At 39.7% G+C, this 13,758-nt stretch overlaps 1 long non-coding RNA gene across 1 annotated transcript in view; it reads right to left on the reverse strand.

Moving 5' to 3' along the window:
• The window catches only part of LOC120095592 (uncharacterized), a 31,560-nt gene extending 25,154 nt beyond the window's left edge, over nt 1-6,406 (reverse strand). Inside the window, exon 1 of the long non-coding RNA XR_015632932.1 lies at nt 6,240-6,406. This is a non-coding gene — a long non-coding RNA (uncharacterized LOC120095592). The remainder of the gene's footprint in view (nt 1-6,239) is intronic.
• Nucleotides 6,407-13,758: the final 7,352 nt, after the last annotated feature.

Consider the following 13,758-nt stretch of genomic DNA (forward strand, 5'->3'; position numbering starts at 1 on the left):
CTGCTAAGATAGATGCCAGTGAGCCCTGCCCACTGAACCACAGGTCCTATGTGACTCCCTAACCTTCAGCATGTTCTGGCCCTCATAGCTTGCTTCTAATCAACAGATTTAGTAAGAGTAAGGGAGTTGATTCCCTTTATTCATTATTTATAGAATATTTGGCTTCCAACTTACAGTCTTCCTTGAGAGATTTGATGCACCAAGTTGCCTTATTGAAGAGGTAACTGAGGTCAGTCTGGGGCAAGAATCAAGTAACCGGGTACACAGACCAAGAGTGTGCTATGACATGAATTCTACCAAAAATTTAAGTCACGCACTTGGAAGTAGACTACTCCCATCAAAACCTTGGTTAGACGGCAGCCTGAGAAGATGACTGGAAACTGTGAAAGGTCCCAAGCAAGAGATTCAGTTAGCTTTCTCTAGAATTCTTAGACCACAGGAGCCATGAGGTACTAGAGGCCTGGTTTTCAGCCTTTCTAATGTTGTTCTTTATCTTGTGGTGAGCCCCACAAACCATGAAATTATTTTCGTAGGCTCTTCATAACTGTAATTTTGCTACTGATATCAATCATAATGCAAACATCTCTGGAGATATTGGCTTGACAGAGGGGTTGGGACCCCCCCAAGTCGAGACCTGATGTTACAAGCCTTTGAATGTAACAGAGAAGTAATACATTAGGAGTTTGGTTTGCTCTTGGGTTTGCTTGTACATTAGTTTGTTTCCTCATCTTGGAAATCACTCCAGCATGTTTGCTTTTTCCCTCTCTAATAGGTTGAGAAGTAAAAAAAAAAAGAGAGAGAGAGAGAGAGAAATTTTGGAATAAAATGATCTGAGTAATAATTAGATGGACATTCAAGAAGTATGGAGGCCATCTCATTCAAAACAACTGCTGAACATGCCAACAGAGGAAGGAAAGAAAATTTCAGAGCCCATTCACAGGCTCACTAATAATAGTAGTTGGTAATAATAAATTTAAAAATTAAGTTCTGTGTACCAGACTACAAATAGCCAATATCTGAGAAAAGATAAGACATATTTGAATGAAAACTTGATGCTATGCCATGAATGGATCTAGCATTCAGTCATTATTAAAGTCTTTCTTTTTTTTAAAGATGTGTTATATTCCTCTGTGTGTATGTATGTGCGTGTGCACACGTGCACACACAGACAAACACGCCCGAAGAAGCCAGAAGAATCAGATTGCCTGGAGCTGGAGTTATAGTAGGTTATGAGCCACCTGATGTATTGCTGGGAGGGAAACTCAGATCCTCTGCAGTAACCGCAAGCTCTCTTAAATGCTGTCATAGCTCTGTTACTGTGGTCAGAGATTTTCGAAACAGTACAGTCTGAAACGGACAATTCAGAGGCGAACCATGCTTAGGGAATGTGTGTTTATATATATATATTGACTTTTGCTCCTTTTAACAGTTTTTTTTTAAGTTTTATTTTATGTGTATGACTGTTTAGCCCTGCACTTGCATGGTCAGTGTCCCAGGAGGCCAGCAGAGGGTGCTGAACCCCTGGAACTGGATTGTCAGACAGTTGTGAGATGCTGTGCTGAGAATTGAACACAGGTGCTCTGTAAGAGTGGCAAATGCTCTTAAGCTGGAGCAGTCTCTCCAGCCCTAACTTTTACTTCTTATTCATTCAAATAAAAGAAAAAGAAAGTGGCATGGCACTTCTTAAAGGAAAGGGTCCCTCGAGATTTTCTGTTGCACATTTCCATTCTTGCTCCTCAGAGGCAAACTACAGCACCAGAGGGCATCTTTTCCATGGGGTAGTTGTGCTGATAGATAGTCAGTAGTAATTTGCACCAGGTAATTTCACCGCAATATTATTCCCAGGAATTGTCTTAGAACTTACAATAAGATAAAGAATTCTTCTCTTATTGACCTCTTCTTTTAGGCCCAGCAAAGAACCTATTAAATTCCTGCCTCAAATTATGCCTACAATCTTAAAATCCAAGGTTATAAGTCATATAATCGTGGCCACTGGTTAAATCATTCGGTAATAAAACTCTGTTCCCTCCCTGTTTTGAAGGATAACCCTGGGAACTAAGAAATGGTAAAGGACAAAGCTATGCGAGCTCGTATAAATCACGTGTACGCTTGTGCAGAAAGTCATGCGACTATTGCTTGCATCCCCTCTCCCTGATTTCTCTTTCAGACCGATCTCCATCTTTTGGTTAAACACACTTAAGACACACCACACACACACACACACACACACACACACACACACGCACGCACGCACGCACGCACGCATGCGTGTGTGTATGCCTTTATCTATATAAATTATGCAAATGGATATTCAACTCTATCCTACCAATTCTTTTATTATGACCTACTCAGGCTAACAGCTCTGGCATATTTTAGGAATGCGTGACAAGTTAACTGACCTGTTAGGCACATGTCAGCCAACCATGCTTCGAAGGTAAGAAGTCTGACAGCTCTCCTGTCAGGCCTTTATTTTGCTGATGTATTCGAGGGTTGTCCAGCAACGAGAAACCTTTATAGATTCACGTTTTCTTAAAAGTCGATCTGCTTAATTGTCTTGGTCTGTACAACTGGCTATAATAAAAGTCTAAACAGTAGTGGCTGACAAACAGTAGAGATTTCTTTCACTATTCTGGAAACTAGGAAATCCAAGATTTGGGCTAGGTACTACTAGTTTTGGTAACTGAAGGAAGATTTCTTTCTTTCTTTCCTTCCTTTTTCTTTTTCTTTCTTTCTTTCCTTCTTTATTTTTTTCTTCCTTCCTTCCTTTGTTTGTTTCTCTATTTCTTTCTACACTCATGTCAAGGGTCAATAAGTGTACATGTATACATACGTAAGTGTGAAGGCCAGAGGTCAACTCTGGCACCTGTTCCTCAAGAACCATCATCCTTGGTTTCTGTGAGAGGGTGAGCTATGATTTGAGAGCTCAACCTTTGGACTAGACTGACTGACCAGCAAGCTCCAAGGATCTGTCTGTCTCCACCTCTCCGACACACTACACATAGCTGTGTGAGTGCAGGGTATCAAACTCAGGTACTCCCACTTGCATGGCAAGTACTGACTGAGTTAGCCTCTTCCTCAGCTCCCTGCCTCCTGCCTCTCCTATGGAGTCCTCTTGCCGTGTATTCACAGAGTACAGGGTATGAAGGAGTCTTTCTGTGGCCTCTGTCACCATGTCAGTAATCACATTGATCCAGGCCCTTTCTTTGTTTCCTTATCTCCTAACAAAGGCCCCACTTTCTAAAGAATCCCCCCTGGGGCTGAGGAGCTCAGCACATGAATTTGAATTCTGAATTCTACTTTACAACAAGGCCCTATGCACAGAGAGAGACACATTAATTTGTAGTAAAAATCACTAACCACCCATCCCAATCTGTTCTCCAACTGTCAGCATATGAAGAAGCCACAGGCTCATTCCCTGGTCTTAATAACCCCTGTCCCAGTGCCGTGTGTCACAGTTTGTAAGTGTGACCCTAGGCCAGCTGTTCTCAACTGTCTGACTTATTTCAACAATCAAAGTTTCATTTTCTCCAAGTTCAAACAAAATCCTATGTGCCTTGAACATTAATCTGAGAATTCCTGACTTTTGAATTACTTGGAACAACTAAGCTAACTTTAAAAACATGGCTGGATGTCTCTGTCAGGACTTAATTCTTATTTGAAAAATCAGATGAGGTCAGCTTCCATTTTACCTTTTATTTACTCTCCGTGATTTGCTCTGCCTCACTTTAAAAACATTGTGCCTATGTTTAGAAAATACCTATGGAGAAAGGGAAAAATCAGAAAGTGGATTTTTGAATATATGAAAAGATCAAGATAATTTGGTAGTGTATACCAGAATCAATGAGAATATGTTTCTAAATGTGGTCACCAGTGTGGACACCCTTCAGCAGTGTGGACGACCTTCACACACTGCTAAATTGCTGAGAAAACACATTCTTTTAAAATAGTGATTAAAAGCAGAAAAAATCCTTCATGCCTAATATTTTGGTATTCAATAGGCCAAGATAGGAGGAGGATCATGGTCAAGGCCAACCTGGGCTACACAGCAAAACCTGAGCTACCCTGACTCAAAACAACAGTAACATAAACAAATAAAATAAGTAAATAAGAATGCCAATATTAGACTGCTTTCTCCAACTCTCCTTTTACTCCTCATAGTCATGGTTCCAGAAAGTTCCCCCCAAATGCATGACTAAGATAAAGCCATTTTGTATATAATGATCACATCATTCATTATAATAAAAATGTGCTTTTCTTGTTGCTGTGAACTACCTTTCAGTTTATGTGTGATGGGAAGACAATCGTTCGATTCCTCCTCAGGAAGTTTTCAAAGGTGGAGTTTAAGGTGAGGACAGAGGCCAGTGGTAACTCAGTCCAGCAGGGGTCATACCTACCAGGACTTGGAAAATAAGAGTGGAGAGGGGAAAGGTAGGAAGGCATTAGCAGAAGGGAACTTGACTGTTGGGATGTGCAAGCACAGTGTCAGTGTAGCAGCCCAGCTTCCCTGTCAGGTCCTCTCTTAGAAAAAAATAAGAGAAAAATGAATTTCAGTTTCCTACACTGAAAGGTGGAGAAACCTAAAAAAGCCCCCTGCTGGCCACTCCTATTTCTGCCCTTAGTGCCTTTAAAAATATATGGCATACAAATCCCCTTTATCTATACTTATAACATAGTTTAAGTTTCCATAGTTAACTTCTATTTTTCTTTAATTTAATTAAATGTACTACATCAATGTAAACTTCTAAAGACATTTCTGTGACTTGACTCTCTTTGATCTTTAAAAAAGTTTCAATTGTTTAAAAATACATATTTTGGGGGAAAGTGGAATCAAAAATAATATAACTAATTGATTGGTTTGTTATTTTTATCCTAAACTGAGGAGAAATGTTTTTTTTAACCATCTCAGGAACATGAAATTTTTTTTAAGTTAAGAAATGAATCAGTTTTGTCCAAAATTATTTACACTTAGAGATCCTTTGTCTTATTCTAGAAAACTGGCAATAATTATGCACAGCAAAAGAAAGCCTTGGCTGAGTTTGTTTCATGCTCTAAGTTGACTCTATGAGGTCAGTGTGCAGACTTCTTTAGAAAAGAGAATTTCATAGGGCAGCCTGACCCAAGTCGGACAGGAATGTAAATAAAAATGATTGAGGATTCCTTTCTTTGCATAAAACAAATATTTCATTACTTTGTATATTATAATACTCTTTCTTATGTCTAACAAAGAAATCTTAGCATGAGACAAAGACTTAAAGTCTACTATTAAAATGAAAGGACTAGTGGCATTTGTCCTAACCTCTATTTAATTATATTTTAAAAGAACGTGTGATAAATGGAACAGAAGGTGTATGCTTCGTACGCGTGACAGTCATGTCACAGTGAACAGAAAACATTCATCTGAGACGGACTCCAGAGTCTTCTGCCTGGAAACTTGGGCATGTGTGGAAGAGCAGGATAGACCTGACACAATTTTAGTATTGACTTAGCCTCGGTTGTGCCTCTCTCCCACATGAATAAGTCCTTCCTCATTCCTAACATCACTGACCTTTAGCGAGTCCATGGTTCCTCCATTCTACAGCCTTTGTGAGAACAGGAAAGAATCTACATGGCGCTCTGTACGTGAGGTTAAGAACGTTACTATAGTCCAGAACACACTACTCCTTCGGGCTAGGCATACACCTGAACACCTGAATTCTGGAGCGTGTCTCTACCATGTGTGCATTCCTGGGTTTGCTTCCCAACACCACAAAGGGGGGGGGGAGAGAGAGAGAGAGAGAGAGAGAGAGAGAGAGAGAGAGAGAGAGAGAGAGAGAGAGAGAGAGAGAGAGAGAGAGAACAAAACCTTAAGCTCTCAGTGTCAGCAGTATGAACACAAACCAGAACACACTAAACTTTTCCCGAGGCAGAGTCCAGTCGACGACTTTATGACAATCTTCCTGGATGGAGTTTGCCTAATACCTTCCAGTTGGTCATGAGACAGTCAGGGGACTGAAAATGTGTCACTTGATTAAGTTTTTCAGGCTGATAACAAGAAGGTAAGCAACTATGTTATCCAGGAGGCTCCAAAGTCCCATGGCCATTCTAGGTCAACTACAGTAATTCCTCTTCCTAAGTCCAGACACTGCCTGTCACCTACAGCCCATTAGGGGGCAGTTTCCTAACACTGAACCTCAAGAGTACAGGCTGCCCAGCTCAAACTAAGAAGCTAGCAAGTATGAGTCACAAGAAAGTTCCCGTACCTAAGAACTCCTTACAGAAAACGTTGCTTCTCAGGCTACCGAAAGAATCATCTTTCCCCCGGGGGCAAGGCTGGTTCTGCACACACGAATCGAGAGCATTTTCTTGGGCCTCCAGTTCAAAGAGGAGTGATTTCGGTGGAGTTAATGTTCATTTGCCCTTTAAACCTGAGTTCAAAGGTTTGACTGCACCTCGGCATTTCAAACCCTTGGTTTCCGATTGCATCTTTCCATTGCACAGACCCTCCTGAGGGGGGCAACATTGAACCTGTCGAGGATGGTTTCCCCACTGCCAGGCGCTAAGGCTTCTCTGTAAGAGTAACTCATGACAGAGCTTTCAGCAGCAAAGACTCCATGATTTAGAAAGAAAACTGTTCTAGGTTCAGGGTTGAGCCAAGCAAGTCCTTCAGCTCCACCAAGAAGTATTAAGTACATGCTCACTCGTGTTTGCTTTCTCAAGAGATATTAGGAAAAGAAAATGGGACCACATTTGTAAATAATTTTCCTGAATCAAAACTTACTATTGAAACCAAATACTATTCTGAAGGAAACAATCTTATATTCGCAGTTTCAATATCAATTAATTAATTGATGAAAATACTAATCGCCAATGGAAACATTCCACTTTTGCTTGAAAATATACATAGCATATAAAGTATATTTAAATATAAGAACTATACTAGGGGATGAACAATCTGGAAACACTGCTAATGACTTTGTCTTGCCAAGTTTAGACATAGGGGGTTCAATTTTGCTTCCTTAGTTCTGAGGACTGAATCCAGTGTCCTGTGCATGTAAAACAGGCACTCAGAAACCCCAAATGTTCAACAACTTTTGACTTCATCATAGAAAATGAAACATAGTGATTTTTCTAGACTCTGAGGGAAAAGCAATCTTTTCAGATTATTTACTGTAAATGTCCTTCTCTTTCTAGGCTACTGTGTTATGACAAATTTGCTACCTTCTATAACCGAGCAACGTGTTGAATCTTGGGGAATACTACAAAATATGGATCAACATGTGAGTATGTACATACATGCATATAACCCATTAGGCTTACATCGATGTAAGTGTTTTCATGCTGACTGAAATAGTCTAAGAATTTATGTTGATAGAAAGCCCATTACCAGATGCAGGATTATTTTCATAAATATATAAATATAAATTTTAGTGAACCAGACCATTTAATGCTGTGTTACTTTATTACGTAAATGTACTTGCTGCCTTAAGATCCCTTGGCTATATATTAATGACCAGCTAGGATTCTTAGAGACTCTCAAATTCTCAGTGTTCATCCACCCTCAGATTACACTCTTCTCTCGTTCACAGGGGCCCTTCTCCACTTGACGCACACTAAGCCACTGCTGTGAACTTTGAGTTTGATCTCAGCTCTCTCAAAAGTCACTAATCATTCCTTCAACAAAAAACACAACGAGCACTCGGACATCACACTGCACAGATGTAATTTGGAATAGGAGGAGGTCATACTGGAGGAGGTTGACCCTTCAGCCAATATTTCTGGTATTCTTATAAGGAAATGTGTATCTAAAAACACGAGTGCTAAAACCACAGTGTGACAGCACAGGCAGGGACTGTTATGCACTCCCAAACCAAAGCACACCAAAAATTACTGGTGAACCACAAGAGGATAAAGAAGAGTTTCCCTCCAGATTGCAGAGGTGGCCTGGAGCTTCCAACAACTCTACACAGCCTCAAGAATTATAGAGCGCTATAGTTTTCAGTTCGCTATAGAAGTACTACTGCTTACTATATGTCCTTAAAATCCTCCGGTCCACTGAGCCCTGCACTGTATTTTTTCTAACAACCATACTACAGTCTCAACAAAATACTTTCCAGTTCTTAATATGCTGAGGTTCCTTGAGATACCTGAAAAATCTCATACTCTTATAACCACGTATATGTTAGCGCTTCTCAAATTCATAACCATAGTTTGAACCTTTCTACGGTTCCCGACATCAACCAATGAACTATATGTCTATATAGCAGAGCAAAGCTCAATCATCCTCAGAGGGCTTATCCAATCTGAGTAATGGCCTTCCTTCCATTTATTTCTCTAAAGGTAATGCAAAGAGTTCTACAGTAAGAGTTCCTCCAATTTTACAGTATTTCTTAAAGAAGAAATATATGTGTGGATCCTTGTCATAAACACAGGTTAGAGATCTTGAAAATGCTGGTGTAGTAATCATGCTTTCTCCTTTCTCTTACTCTATTCTTCAGGTGTGGTGATGTATCTGATGGTTTCTGCAAGTCAGAGTTGCTTTTGAATGAACCCTAGTATAGGATCCATTTCACTTTGGCTCTAGGTAAAATATTCTACCTATAACTTATAATAGAAGCATTAAACATACATAGAACCAAAAAATAACTTTAAGAAATAATACCCACATAAAATTAGAAAAAGTGTTTTCTTGAAAAGAGTGAAACTGAAGTTCTAAATGAATAGATGTCCATGATGCTTTAGTATGGGGAGCTACACACATGTGATGCCTCTCAACATTATTTCATATATTCAAATCCTACTCCAGTAAAATTTAGTAATCCAGTAATATTTAGCATTGAAAATTAAAATATTTTGGAATAAACCTATTCAAATGAAACAAAATATGCCTACAATGAAATCTTTATGATATTGAAGAATTAAAGAACACATTGCAGTCAGGCTGTGGTGTCATACACCTTTAATCCCAGCACTTGGCAGGGGCAGGCAAATCTCTAAGTATGAGACCAGCCTAGTTTATTGAGAGAATTCTAGGAAAACTCAGGGCTACACAGAGAAATTCTATCTTGAAAAACCAATACAAAGAAAAAGAAAAGGAGGAAGAGAAGGGGGAAGGAAGGAAGGAAGGAAGGAAGGAAGGAAGGAAGGAGGGAAGGGAAAGAGAGAGGAGAGAAAGAGAAAGAAAGGAAGAAAGAAAGAAAGAAAGAAAGAAAGAAAGAAAGAAAGAAAGAAAGAAAGAAAGGAAGAAAGAAAGAAAGAGAGGAAGGAAGAGAGAGAGAAACAAAGAGAGATAGACATAAAGACAGACAAAGAAAAGGAAGGAAGACAGAAAGACAGAAACAGAGGCAGACATTGGAAGATGGAAAGACATCCCATGTGGTGTTCTTGGATTAGAAGAAGTAACATTGCAAAACTGGCTATCATACTGAAAGCAATCTATAGGTTCTATGTAATTCCAATCAAAATCCCATCATCATTCCTCAAAAGAATGTAGAAAAACAATATTAAAATGTTTGTGGAAGCACAAACAACCCTGGGTAGTCAACACAAACCTAAACAAAAAGAACTGTTAGAAGCATCACCATACCTGACTTCAGATTGCATCTCAGAACCTCAATATCAAAACCCTGCTGGCACATGAATAGACATATATAAATGGAACACCCTATTTAAATATAAGTCTATACAAGTAAACCATGCAAATGTTACTGAAGATGCCAAAACCATGGATAGAGAAAAGACAGCATCTTCAACAAATAGTGCTTGGAAAACTGGATATCACATGGAGAAGTATGAAACCAAATCCTTATTTCGTTTTTTTTATTATTATTAACTTGAGTATTTCTTATATACATTTCGAGTGTTATTCCCTTTCCCGGTTTCCGGGCAAACATCCCCCTCCCCCCTCCCCTTCCTTATGGGTATTCCCCTCCCAGCCCTCCCCCCATTGCGACCCTCCCCCCAACAGTCTAGTTCACTGGGGGTTCTGTCTTAGCAGGACCCAGGGCTTCCCCTTCCACTGGTGCTCTTACTAGGATATTCATTGCTACCTATGAGGTCAGAGTCCAGGGTCAGTCCATGTATAGTCTTGAGGTAATGGCTTAGTCCCTGGAAGCTCTAGTTGCTTGGCATTGTTGTACATAAGGGGTCTCGAGCCCCTTCAAGCTCTTCCAGTTCTTTCTCTGATTCCTTCAACGGGGGTTCTATTCTCAGTTCAGTGGTTTGCTGCTGGCATTCGCCTCTGTATTTGCTGTATTCTGGCTGTGTCTCTCAGGAGCGATCTACATCCGGCTCCTGTCGGTCTGCACTTCTTTGCTTCATCCATCTTGTCTAATTGGGTGGCTGTATATGTATGGGCCACATGTGGGGCAGGCTCTGAATGGGTGTTCCTTCAGTCTCTGTTTTAATCTTTGCCTCTCTCTTCCCTGCCAAGAGTATTCTTGTTCCCCTTTTAAAGAAGGAGTGAAGCATTCACATTTTGATCATCCATCTTGAGTTTCATTTGTTCAGGGATCTAGGGTAATTCAAGCATTTGGGCTAATAGCCACTTATCAATGAGTGCATACCATGTATGTCTTTCTGTGATTGGGTTAGCTCACTAAGAATGATATTTTCCAGTTCCAACCATTTGCCTATGAATTTCATAAACTTGTTGTTTTTGATAGCTGAGTAATATTCCATTGTGTAGATGTACCACATTTTCTGTATCCATTCTTCTGTTGAAGGGCATCTGGGTTCTTTCCAGCTTCTGGCTATTATGAATAAGGCTGCGATGAACATAGTGGAGCACGTGTCTTTTTTATATGTTGGGGCATCTTTTGGGTATATGCCCAAGAGAGGTATAGCTGGATCCTCAGGCAGTTCAATGTCCAATTTTCTGAGGAACCTCCAGACTGATTTCCAGGATGGTTGTACCAGTCTGCAATCCCACCAACAATGGAGGAGTGTTCCTCTTTCTCTGCATCCTCGCCAGCATCTGCTGTCACCTGGGTTTTTGATCTTAGCCATTCTCACTGGTGTGAGGTGAAATCTCAGGGTTGTTTTGATTTGCATTTCCCTTATGACTAAAGATGTTGAACATTTCTTTAGGTGTTTCTCAGCCATTCAGCATTCCTCAGCTGTGAATTGTTTGTTTAGCTCTGAACCCCATTTTTTAATAGGGCTATTTGTCTCCCTGCGGTCTAACTTCTTGTGTTCTTTGTATATTTTGGATATAAGGCCTCTATCTGTTGTAGGATTGGTAAAGATCTTTTCCCAATCTGTTGGTTGCCGTTTTGTCCTAGCCACAGTGTCCTTTGCCTTACAGAAGCTTTGCAGTTTTATGAGATCCCATTTGTTGATTCTTGATCTTAGAGTAAAAGCCATTGGTGTTTGGTTCAGGAAATTTTTTCCAGTGCCCATGTGTTCCAGATGCTTCCCTAGTTTTTCTTCTATTAGTTTGAGTGTGTCTGGTTTGATGTGGAGGTCCTTGATCCACTTGGACTTAAGCTTTGTACAGGGTGATAAGCATGGATCGATCTGCATTTTTCTACATATTGACTTCCATTTGAACCAGCACCATTTGCTGAAAATGCTATCTTTTTTCCATTGGATGGTTTTGGCTCCTTTGTCAAAAATCAAGTGACCATAGGTGTGTGGGTTCATTTCTGGGTCTTCAATTCTGTTCCATTGGTCTATCTGTCTGTCTCTGTACCAATACCATGCAGTTTTTATCACTATTGCTCTGTAATACTGCTTGAGTTCAGGGATAGTGATTCCCCCTGACGTCCTTTTATTGTTGAGGATAGTTTTAGCTATCCTGGGTTTTTTGTTATTCCAGATGAATTTGCAAATTGTTCTGTCTAACTCTTTGAAGAATTGGATTGGTGTTTTGATGGGGATTGCATTGAATCTGTAGATCGCTTTTGGTAAAATGGCCATTTTTACTATATTAATCCTGCCAATCCATGAGCATGGGAGATCTTTCCATCTTCTGAGGTCTTCTTCAATTTCTTTCTTCAGTGTCTTGAAGTTCTTATTGTACAGATCTTTTACTTGCTTGGTTAAAGTCACACCGAGGTACTTTATATTATTTGGGTCTATTATGAAGGGTGTCGTTTCCCTAATTTCTTTCTCGGCTTGTTTCTCTTTTATGTAGAGGAAGGCTACTGATTTATTTGAGTTAATTTTATACCCAGCCACTTTGCTGAAGTTGTTTATCAGCTTTAGTAGTTCTCTGGTGGAACTTTTGGGATCACTTAAATATACTATCATATCATCTGCAAATAGTGATATTTTGACTTCTTCTTTTCCAATCTGTGTCCCCTTGACCTCCTTTTGTTGTCTGATTGCTCTGGCTAGAACTTCAAGAACTATATTGAATAGGTAGGGAGAGAGTGTGCAGCCTTGTCTAGACCCTGATTTTAGTGGGATTGCTTCAAGTTTCTATCCATTTAGTTTAATGTTAGCAACTGGTTTGCTGTATATGGCTTTTACTATGTTTAGGTATGGGCCTTGAATTCCTATTCTTTCCACGACTTTTATCATGAAGGGGTGTTGAATTTTGTCAAATGCTTCCTCAGCATCTAATGAAATGATCATGTGGTTTTGTTCTTTCAGTTTGTTTATATAATGGATCACGTTGATGGTTTTCCGTATATTTAAACCATCCCTGCATGCCTGGGATGAATCCTACTTGATCATGGTGGATGATTGTTTTGATGTGCTCTTGGATTCGGTTCGCCAGAATTTTATTGAGTATTTTTGCGTCGATATTCATAAGGGAAATTGGTCTGAAGTTCTCTTTCTTTGTTGGGTCTTTGTGTGGTTTAGGTATAAGAGTAATTGTGGCTTCGTAGAAGGAATTCGGGAGTGATCCATCTGTTTCAATTTTGTGGAATAGTTTGGATAATATTGGTATGAGGTCTTCTATGAAGGTTTGATAGAATTCTGCACTAAACCCGTCTGGACCTGGGCTCTTTTTGGTTGGGAGACCTTTAATGACTGCTTCTATTTCCTTAGGAGTTATGGGGTTGTTTAACTGGTTTATCTGTTCCTGATTTAACTTCGGTACCTGGTATCTGTCTAGGAAATTGTCCATTACCTGCAGATTTTCAAGTTTTGTTGAATATAGGCTTTTATAGTAAGATCTGATGATTTTTTGAATTTCCTCTGAATCTGTAGTTATGTCTCCCTTTTCATTTCTGATTTTGTTAATTTGGACACACTCTCTGGGTCCTCTCGTTAGTCTGGCTAAGGGTTTATCTATCTTGTTGATTTTCTCAAAGAACCAAATTTTGGTTCTGTTGATTTTTTCTATGGTCCTTTTTGTTTCTACTTGGTTAATTTCAGCTCTTAGTTTGATTATTTCCTACCTTCTACTCCTCCTGGGTGTATTTGCTTCTTTTTGTTCTAGAGCTTTTAGGTGTGCTGTCAAGCTGCTGACATATGCTCTTTCCTGTTTCTTTCTGCAGGCACTCAGCTCTATGAATTTTCCTCTTAGCACAGCTTTCATTGTGTCCCATAAGTTTGGGTATGTTGTACCTTCATTTTCATTAAATTCTAAAAAGTCTTTAATTTCTTTCTTTATTTCTTCCTTGACCAGGTTATCATTGAGTAGAGCACTGTTCAATTTCCACGTATATGTGGGCATTCTTCCCTTATTGTTATTGAAGACTAGTTTTAGGCCGTGGTGGTCCGATAGCACGCATGGGATTATTTCTATCTTTCTGTACCTGTTGAGGCCCGTTTTTTGACCAATTATATGGTCAATTTTGGAGAAAGTACCATGAGGAGCTGAGAAGA

Source organism: Rattus norvegicus, chromosome 11, assembly GCF_021556685.1.
Source record: "Rattus norvegicus strain SHRSP/BbbUtx chromosome 11, alternate assembly SHRSP_T2T, whole genome shotgun sequence".
NCBI classification, from domain to species: Eukaryota; Metazoa; Chordata; class Mammalia; order Rodentia; family Muridae; genus Rattus; species Rattus norvegicus.